This window comes from Nothobranchius furzeri, unplaced genomic scaffold (genome assembly GCF_043380555.1).
Source record: "Nothobranchius furzeri strain GRZ-AD unplaced genomic scaffold, NfurGRZ-RIMD1 Scf093, whole genome shotgun sequence".
NCBI classification, from domain to species: domain Eukaryota; kingdom Metazoa; phylum Chordata; class Actinopteri; order Cyprinodontiformes; family Nothobranchiidae; genus Nothobranchius; species Nothobranchius furzeri.
The window spans coordinates 1-7,500 of record NW_027223109.1 but is presented as its reverse complement, the minus strand read 5'-3'; positions in this window follow the sequence as shown (position 1 = coordinate 7,500).

Below are 7,500 nucleotides of genomic sequence, written 5' to 3'. Positions count from 1 at the left end.
TTGTGCATCCAGGGCGGGCAGGGAGAGGTGAGACGTGGGCCTGGGCTGGTCGTCAGCGGTTCACCACAGGCAGCTGGTGGCGGTGTGGCTGAGCAGAAGCCTCCAGCAGGTGATGGCGGGGTGGGGGAGCAGCAGCCAGCCTCAAGCAGCCAGCCTCCAGCTGCTGATGGTGGGGTGGAGGAACAGAAGCCTCCAGCTGGTGATGTCAGGGTGGAGGAGCAGCAGCCAGCCTCCAACGGCTGATGGTGGGGTGGAGGAGCTGCAGCCAGCCTCCAGCAGCTGATGGCGGGGTGCAGGAGCAGCAGCCAGCCTCCAGCTGGTGATGGCGGGGTGAAGGAGCTGCAGCCAGCCACCAGCAGCTGATGGCGGGGTGCAGGAGCAGCAGCCAGCCACCAGCAGCTGATGGCGGGGTGGAGGAGCTGCAGCCAGCGTCCAGCAGCTGATGGTTGGGTGGTGGAGGAGCAGCAGCCAGCCTCCAGCAGCTGCTGGCGGGGTGCAGGAGCAGCAGCCAGCCTCCAGCAGCTGGTGGCGGGGTGGAGGAGCAGAAGCCAGCCTCCAGCAGCTGATGGCGGGGTGCAGGAGCAGAAGCCAGCCTCCAGCTGGTGATGGCGGGGTGAAGGAGCTGCAGCCAGCCTCCAGCAGCCAGCCTCCAGCTGGTGATGGCGGGGCGGAGGAGCAGGCAGCCTCCATCAGCTGATGGCGGGGTGTAGGAGCAGCAGCCAGCCTCCAGCTGGTGATGGCGGGGAGGAGGAGCAGCAGCAGCCAGCCTCCAGCAGCCAGCCAGCCTCCAGCAGCTGATGGCGGTGTGTGGGAGCAGCAGCCAGCCTCCAGCGGCCAGCCAGCCTCCAGCAGCTGATGGCGGGGTGGAGGAGCTGCAGCCAGCGTCCATCAGCTGATGGCGGGGTGGAAGAGCAGCAGGCAGCCTCCAGCTGGTGATGGCGGGGTGGAGGAGCTGCAGCCAGCGTCCAGCAGCTGATGGCGGGGTGCAGGAGCAGCAGCCAGCCTCCAGCAGCTGATGGCGGGGTGGAGGAGCTGCAGCCAGCCTCCAGCAGCCAGCCTCCAGCTAGTGATGGCGGGGTGGAGAAGCAGGCAGCCTCCGTCAGCTGATGGCGGGGTGGAGGAGCAGAAGCCAGCCTCCAGCAGCTGATGGCGGGGTGCAGGAGCTGCAGCCAGCGTCCAGCAGCTGATGGTGGGGTGGAGGAGCTGCAGCCAGCCTCCAGCAGCCAGCCTCCAGCTAGTGATGGCGGGGTGGAGAAGCAGGCAGCCTCCGTCAGCTGATGGCGGGGTGGAGGAGCAGAAGCCAGCCTCCAGCAGCTGATGGCGGGGTGCAGGAGCTGCAGCCAGCGTCCAGCAGCTGATGGTGGGGTGGAGGAGCTGCAGCCAGCGTCCAGCAGCTGATGGTGGGGTGGAGGAGCTGCAGCCAGCCTCCAGCAGCCAGCCTCCAGCAGCTGATGGCGGGGTGCAGGAGCAGCAGCCAGCCTCCAGCAGCTGATGGCGGGGTGCAGGAGCAGCAGGCAGCCTCCAGCAGCTGATGGCGGGGTGGAGGAGCAGAAGCCAGCCTCCAGCAGCTGATGGCGGGGTGCAGGAGCTGCAGCCAGCGTCCAGCAGCTGATGGTGGGGTGGAGGAGCTGCAGCCAGCGTCCAGCAGCTGATGGTTGGGTGGAGGAGCAGCAGCCAGCCTCCAGCAGCCAGCCTCCAGCTAGTGATGGCGGGGTGGAGAAGCAGGCAGCCTCCATCAGCTGATGGCGGGGTGGAGGAGCAGAAGCCAGCCTCCAGCTGGTGATGGCGGGGTGCAGGAGCTGCAGGCAGCCTCCAGCAGCTGATGGCGGGGTGGAGGAGCAGAAGCCAGCCTCCAGCAGCTGATGGCGGGGTGCAGGAGCTGCAGCCAGCGTCCAGCAGCTGATGGTGGGGTGGAGGAGCTGCAGCCAGCGTCCAGCAGCTGATGGTTGGGTGGAGGAGCAGCAGCCAGCCTCCAGCAGCCAGCCTCCAGCTAGTGATGGCGGGGTGGAGAAGCAGGCAGCCTCCATCAGCTGATGGCGGGGTGGAGGAGCAGAAGCCAGCCTCCAGCTGGTGATGGCGGGGTGCAGGAGCTGCAGGCAGCCTCCAGCAGCTGATGGCGGGGTGCAGGAGCTGCAGGCAGCCTCCAGCAGCTGATGGCGGGGTGGAGGAGCTGCAGCCAGCGTCCAGCAGCTGATGGTGGGGTGGAGGAGCTGCAGCCAGCGTCCAGCAGCTGATGGTTGGGTGGAGGAGCAGCAGCCAGCCTCCAGCAGCTGATGGCGGGGTGCAGGAGCAGCAGCCAGCCTCCAGCAGCTGATGGCGGGGTGGAGGAGCTGCAGCCAGCCTCCAGCAGCCAGCCTCCAGCTAGTGATGGCGGGGTGGAGAAGCAGGCAGCCTCCATCAGCTGATGGCGGGGTGGAGGAGCAGAAGCCAGCCTCCAGCTGGTGATGGCGGGGTGCAGGAGCTGCAGGCAGCCTCCAGCAGCTGATGGCGGGGTGGAGGAGCTGCAGCCAGCCTCCAGCAGCCAGCCTCCAGCTAGTGATGGCGGGGTGGAGAAGCAGGCAGCCTCCATCAGCTGATGGCGGGGTGGAGGAGCAGAAGCCAGCCTCCAGCAGCTGATGGCGGGGTGCAGGAGGTGCAGGCAGCCTCCAGCAGCTGATGGCGGGGTGCAGGAGCAGCAGGCAGCCTCCAGCAGCTGATGGCGGGGTGCAGGAGCTGCAACCAGCCTCCAGCTGGTGATGGCGGGGTGGAGGAGCTGCAGCCAGCCTCCAGCAGCCAGCCCCCAGCAGCTGATGGCGGGGTGGAGGAGCAGAAGCCAGCCTCCAGCAGCTGATGGTGGGGTGCAGGAGCTGCAGCCAGCCTCCAGCAGCCAGCCTCCAGCTGGTGATGGCGGGGTGGAGGAGCAGCAGCAGACAGCCTCCAGCAGCCAGCCAGCCTCCAGGAGCTGATGGCGGTGTGTGGGAGCAGCAGCCAGCCTCCAGCGTTCAGCCAGCATCCATCAGCTGATGGCGGTGTGAAGGAGCTGCAGCCAGCCTCCAGCAGGTCATGGTGGGGTGGAGGAGCAGCAGCCAGCCTCCAGCAGCTGATGGCGGGTTGCAGGAGCTGCAGCCAGCCTCCAGCAAATGATGGCGGGGTGCAGGAGCTGCAGGCAGCCTCCAGCAGCTGATGGCGGGGTGCAGGAGCAGCAGGCAGCCTCCAGCTGCTGATGACGGGGTGCAGGAGCTGCAACCAGCCTCCAGCTGGTGATGGTGGGGTGGAGGAGCTGCAGCCAGCCTCGAACAGCTGATGGCAGGGTGCAGGAGCAGCAGCCAGCCTCCAGCAGCTGATGGCGGGGCGCAGGAGCTGCAGGCAGCCTCCAGCAGCTGATGGCGGGGTGCAGGAGCAGCAGCCAGCCTCCAGCTGGTGATGGCGGGGTGAAGGAGCTGCAGCCAGCCACCAGCAGCTGATGGCGGGGTGAAGGAGCTGCAGCCAGCCACCAGCAGCTGATGGCGGGGTGGAGGAGCTGCAGCCAGCGTCCAGCAGCTGATGGTTGGGTGGTGGAGGAGCAGCAGCCAGCCTCCAGCAGCTGATGGCGGGGTGCAGGAGCAGCAGCCAGCGTCCAGCAGCTGATGGTTGGGTGGAGGAGCAGCAGCCAGCCTCCAGCAGCTGCTGGCGGGGTGCAGGAGCAGCAGCCAGCCTCCAGCAGCTGATGGCGGGGTGCAGGAGCTGCAGGCAGCCTCCAGCAGCTGATGGCGGTGTGCAGGAGCTGCAGCCAGCCTCCAGCAGCTGATGGCGGGGTGCAGGGGCTGCAGGCAGCCTCCAGCAGCTGATGGCGGGGTGCAGGAGCTGCAACCAGCCTCCAGCTGGTGATGGCGGGGTGGAGGAGCAGCAGCCAGCCTCCAGCAGCCAGCCTCCAGCTGCTGATGGCGGGGTGGAGGAACAGAAGCCTCCAGCAGCTGATGGCAGGGTGCAGGAGCAGCAGCCAGCCTCCAGCTGGTGATGGCGGGGTGGAGGAGCTGAAACCTGGGTCGGACCTGGTCTGCAGCAGGGCCCATTACCACTCAGAAGCTGATGGCAGTGTGTGTTTAGGTCCCTGCGGGGTGGATGAGCTGAAACCTGGGTCAGACTTGGTGTGCAGCAGGGCTCAGCACCCTCCAGAAGCCGATGACAGTGTGTCTTTAACTCCCTGCCTGGTGGGAGAGCTGAAAGCTGGGTCGGACCTGGTCTTTAGCAGAGCTCAGCAGCCTCCAGAAGCTGATGGCAGTGTGTGTTTCATCCCCTGCGGGGTGGGAGAGCTGAAACGTGGGTCGGACCTGGTCTGCAGCAGGGCCCATCACCATCCAGAAGCTGACGGCGGTGTGTGTTTAAGTCCCTGCGGGGTGGGAGAGCCATAACCTGGGTCGGACCTGGTCTGCAGCAGAGCTCAGCAGCCTCCAGAACCTGATGGCAGTGTGTCTTTAATCCACTGCGGGGTGCAGGAGCTGAAACCTGGGTCGGACCTGGTCTGCAGCAGGGCTCAGCAGCCAGCAGAAGGTGACGGCAGTGTGTGTTTAGTTCCCTGCGGGGTGCAGGAGCTGAAACCTGGGTCGGACCTGGTCTGCAGCAGAGCTCAGCAGCCAGCAGAAGGTGATGGCAGTGTGTGTTTAAGTCCCTGCCTGGTGGGAGAGCTGAAACCTGGGTCGGACCTGGTCTATAGAAGAGCTCAGCAGCCTCCAGAAGCTGATGGCAGTGTGTGTGTTTTGGTCCCTGCGGGGTGCAGGAGCAGGAACCCGGGTCGGACCTGGTCTATAGCGGAGCTCAGCAGCCTCCAGCAGCTGATGGCAGTGTGTGTTTAATTCCCTGCCTGGTGGGAGAGCTGTAACCCGGGTCGGACTTGGTCTGCAGCAGGGCCCATCACCATCCAGAAGCTGATGGCAGTGTGTCTTTAATTCCCTGCGGGGTGGAGGAGCAGAAACCTGGGTCGGACCTGGTCTATAGCAGAGCTCAGCAGCCTCCAGAAGCTGATGGCAGTGTGTGTTCAAGTCCCTGCGGGGTGGGAGAGCTGAAACCTGGGTCGGACCTGGTCTATAGAAGAGCTCAGCAGCCTCCAGCAGCTGATGGCAGTGTGTGTTTAAGTCCCTGCGGGGTGGGAGAGCTATATCCCGGGTCGGACCTGGTCTATAGCAGAGCTCAGCAGCCTCCAGCAGCTGATGGCAGTGTGTGTTTAAGTCCCTGCGGGGTGGGAGAGCTGAAACCTCGGTCGGACCTGGTCTATGGCAGAGCTCAGCAGCCTCCAGAAGCTGATGGCAGCGTGCCTCTAAGTCCCTGCCTGGTGGGAGAGCTGAAACCTGGGTCGGACATGGTCTGCAGCAGGGCTCGGCAGCCTCCAGCAGCTGATGGCAGTGTGTCTTTAAGTCCCTGCCTGGTGGGAGAGCTGAAACCTGGGTCGGACCTGGTCTATAGCAGAGCTCAGCAGCCTCCAGCAGCTGATGGCAGTGTGTGTTTAAGTCCCTGCCTGGTGTGAGAGCTGAAACCTGGGTCGGACCTGGTCTATAGAAGAGCTCAGCAGCCTCCAGCAGCTGATGGCAGTGTGTCTTTAAGTCACTGCCTGGTGGGAGAGCTGAAACCTGGGTCGGACCTGGTCTATAGTAGAGCTCAGCAGCCTCCAGCAGCTGATTGCAGTGTGTGTTTAAGTCCCTGCCTGGTGGGAGAGCTGATATCCGGGTCGGACCTGGTCCACAGCAGGGCCCATCACCCTCCAGAAGCTGGTGGCAGTGTGTGTTTAAGTCCCTGCGGGGTGCAGGAGCAGAAACCTGGGTGGGACCTGGTCTGCAGCAGAGCTCGGCAGCCTCCAGCAGCTGATGGCAGTGAGTGTTTAAGTCCCTGCGGGGTGGGAGAGCTATATCCCGGGTCAGACCTGGTCTAAAGCAGGGCCCATCACCCTCCAGAAGCTGGTGGCAGTGTGTGTTTAAGTCCCTGCGGGGTGGAGGAGCAGAAACCTGGGTCGGACCCGGTCTACAGCAGAGCTCAGCAGCCCCCAGAAGCTGATGGCAGTGTGTGTGTGTGTGTGTGTGTTTAAGTCTCTGCCTGGTTGGAGAGCCGATACCTGGGTCGGACCTGGTCTGCAGCAGGGCTCAGCAGCCTCCAGAAGCTGATGGCAGTGTGTCTTTCATTCCCTGCGGGGTGCAGGAGCAGAAACCTGGGTCGGACCTGGTCTATAGCGGAGCTCAGCAGCCTCCAGCAGCTGATGGCAGTGTGTGTGTTAAAGACCCTGCGGGGTGGGAGAGCTGAAACCTGGGTCGGACCTGGTCTGCAGCAGGGCTCAGCAGCCCCCAGAAGCTGATGGCTGTGTGTGTTTAAGTCCCTGCGGGGTGGGAGAGCTGAAACCTGGGTCGGACCTGGCCCGCAGCAGGGCCCATCACCCTCCAGAAGCTGATGGCGGTGTGGGTTTAAGTCCCTGCGGGGTTGAGGAGCTGAAACCTGGGTCGGACCTGGTCTGCAGCAGGGCCCATCACCATCCAGAAGCTGATGGCTGTGTGTGTTTAAGTCCCAGGGGGGTGGGAGAGCCATAACCTGGGTCGGACCTGGTCTGCAGCAGGGCTCAGCAGCCTCCAGTTGCAGATGGCAGTGTGTGTTTAGTTCCCTGCGGGGTGCAGGAGCTGAAACCTGGGTCGGACCTGGTCTATAGCAGAGCTCAGCAGCCTCCAGAAGCTGATGGCAGTGTGTCTTCAATTCCCTGCGGGGTGCAGGAGCTGATACCTGGGTCGGACCTGGTCTGCAGCAGGGCCCATCACCATCCAGACGCTGATGGCAGTGTGTGTTTAAGTCCTAGTGGGCTGCAGGAGCTGAAACCTGGGTCGGACCTGCTCTATAGTAGAGCTCAGCAGCCTCCAGAAGCTGATGGCAGTGTGTCTTTAAGTCCCTGCGGGGTGGGATAGCTGAAACCTGGGTCGGACCTGGTCTGCAGCAGGGCCCATCACCATCCAGACGCTGATGGCAGTGTGTGTTTAAGTCCTAGTGGGCTGCAGGAGCTGAAACCTGGGTCGGACCTGCTCTATAGTAGAGCTCAGCAGCCTCCAGAAGCTGATGGCAGTGTGTCTTTAAGTCCCTGCGGGGTGGGATAGCTGAAACCTGGGTCGGACCTGGTCTGCAGCAGGGCCCATCACCCTCCAGAAGCTGTTGGCAGTGTGTCTTCCATTCCTAGTGGGGCAGGGGAGCAAAGACCTGGGCAGAGGAGCGCCTGTCTGCATCCGATCCGGCCCCTCAGCAGCCCGCCGTGAGCCTTAGAGAACCCCCCCCCCCCCCAGCGGGCTCCAGGAACCGGGCCCTGCGTCGGACCCAGCTCAGTAAGGCCCTCCCTCGGGCCCTGCAGCAGGTGGCCCCGTCTATGCAGTCGAAAACCCCGCGAAAATCGGTGTAGAAACGCCCGAGAGGCGTGGTGCGGTTCCCCCGGCCGGTACCGGGTCCGGACCGGTCCGGAAGTCCACCCAGAACACTGCCTGGGGCTTCTGGGCGGCTCCCCAGGCGCAGGCAGTCGAAAACCGC